Source organism: Adelges cooleyi, unplaced genomic scaffold (assembly GCF_023614345.1).
Source record: "Adelges cooleyi isolate 19-005CV unplaced genomic scaffold, UGA_ACOO_1.1 ACOO_flye_CR_arks_rails_tigmint_CR_PRNA_252, whole genome shotgun sequence".
In the NCBI taxonomy this organism is placed as follows: Eukaryota; Metazoa; Arthropoda; class Insecta; order Hemiptera; family Adelgidae; genus Adelges; species Adelges cooleyi.
In genome coordinates, this window is record NW_026095918.1 from 20,492 (window position 1) to 22,722 (window position 2,231).

General features: G+C 30.7%; 1 long non-coding RNA gene across 1 annotated transcript; it reads right to left on the bottom strand.

Annotated features, from left to right (window-relative positions):
- Positions 1-630: 630 nt before the first annotated feature.
- On the bottom strand, positions 631-1,688 carry LOC126837576 (uncharacterized). Its single transcript, XR_007685576.1, has 3 exons — positions 1,558-1,688; positions 1,254-1,401; positions 631-690 (listed from the first exon to the last, which is right to left on the bottom strand). It is a non-coding gene; the product is annotated as an uncharacterized LOC126837576 (long non-coding RNA).
- Positions 1,689-2,231: the final 543 nt, after the last annotated feature.

Genomic DNA, 2,231 nt, shown 5'->3' on the forward strand with positions numbered 1-2,231 from the left:
ATAATGGCTTACATGCTAATCGGGGTAAACTGCTAATAATGCATATTTGGAGGCGAGTGGTAACGGGCGGCTAAATGTGACCGTTACAGTTTATTCCCTAATGGGGATTAAACACCTGATGGAGGGCAGCAGTAACCATCAGTACTGAAACGAGGCGGAAGAAGAACCGTCTGGTACTGCTCGTTATCAGATTATTCAGAATATTATTATCAGAATACTGCGATGAGGAAAGTAAGGGGAGACTACCACATGATACTCCCATGTCTTATGACCAGAAAAAACATTGCCAAAAGCTACGTATGGAGTGTTTTGTTGTATAGTTGTAAAACTGGACCTTGACAGTACGAGATACAAAAAACAACGAAACAATAGAAATGTGGACCTGGAGAAGATTACTTCGTATTAGTCGGACTGAAAGAAAGAGCAATGAAGAAATTCTCCAAATAGTAGAGGAAACGAGAGTATTGCTATCCATCATTAGATGATTGGAATGGCTGGATGCAACGGGTATTCACATATGAAGACTCTAGCATTAAAGAGAGAAGAGTGGAAGTCTATATTTTCGCTATGACAAGGCTTAGTCTTTAGAAAATAAAGATCCTATATTAGGATAGAAAAAAATCATAATTACCCAAAAAGTAAATTTTGATGTTATTACTGCTATAAATTCGTTCGGTGACATTTTAGTACCTAGAAAGCATTATAAAAGTGTTCACATTAAAATTTACTAAACTACAATATGCTGTAAGGGATGGAGTTGTTGCAATTTTTGATATTGCGTTTTTATAAAGTAACGTCATTAAGGGTACTACACATTAAAATGACCTAAAAACAATAGTTTTATTTGTCCCCTTGTTTAGTTTTAAAACAATCGCGTTTAAAACAAAATTCTTGGGGAATGTCGTTAAATAAATATTTCAATATTAATTACAGATTGTGTAACTTTTACAAAACGTTTCACATTCTGACACGATTTGTAAGAAACAATATAAAAGCGTTTTATATTTTTATAGTAACTTGATCTACCCAACTACCTTTACAGACATCTTCTGCATTTTTTTTTTACCCCCCGACGCCTTTTTCATAAAAGTATAAATACCCCTTAGAAATGTTGGAAAAAACGCACTACCCAATATTCCAACATACCCAACTATCGATATTTATTTATGTATAACATCGAAGTGAATATTAGTTTTCACATTTCACACATATATTTTACAATATACATTAATTATTATTATTGTTCAACGTACTCCACACTGAACAAAGTATCTTATTGATATCGAATATAGAAATATCAAAATCTCTCATCACGTTTTGTTGTTTTATGTACTCTATTACTGTTTCCTTGGTAACATCGTTGCCTTGTTCTAAAATCTTTGTATGAAGTCTGGTTAGAATCTAAAATTATTAACATTTTTAATAAACAATGTGAATACTGTTTTTTAGAATTGATGTGTCTCGAACTTTTTACTATTATATTAATCAATAGATTTATGGAGAATTGCATTTTTTTTTAATGAATCATATAATTAGATAGAAAATATTTTAAATTACCGACGGATCTTCGCAAAGCCCAGGATTTGCTTTAGACAAATGAACAAACAAAGATAAAAACAGAATACAATTTTTAAAATTCATGATTGTCTGTTTTTTTTCAACGCCTAAGATATTCGAATACTGTTCTGCCGTTGTTTAAAACTTAAATGATTCTTATTCTTTTAAATGGCTTCTGTTGTAGCGATTTCAGTGTAAAACTTATAAGACTTGTATAAACGCATATGTATTTTGTTTGTTCAATGTAGTTTAAAATTCTATTTTGAAATAAATAATCGTGGCTATAGCCTATGAATCGTAAAAAAATAGTAGTTGTTTTGCCGCTTGACAAACACTAACAATTTAGCTATTACTTGTTTACTCATCCGTCTTTAAACTTTTTGTAGAATAAACGTATTATAGAAAAATTATTGTTTTTCAAATTACTTCCAAATTGATATTGTAATTTTAGACGTTTTATTATTTGTATTATGTTTGTTTCATATGATTACAATAGGAAACTTAACCAAGTTAGGAATCCAGGATTTTAATTCTATATTTGAAACGAATGAAGCAAGGTTCGAACATACTATCTTTGAACAATAGTTTAGTATTGTACTGGTAAAAAGATATACGAAAAGTCTCTCAGAATTTTCCATCTCAATTTACCCCAAACGAGTTTTATCATTACACCG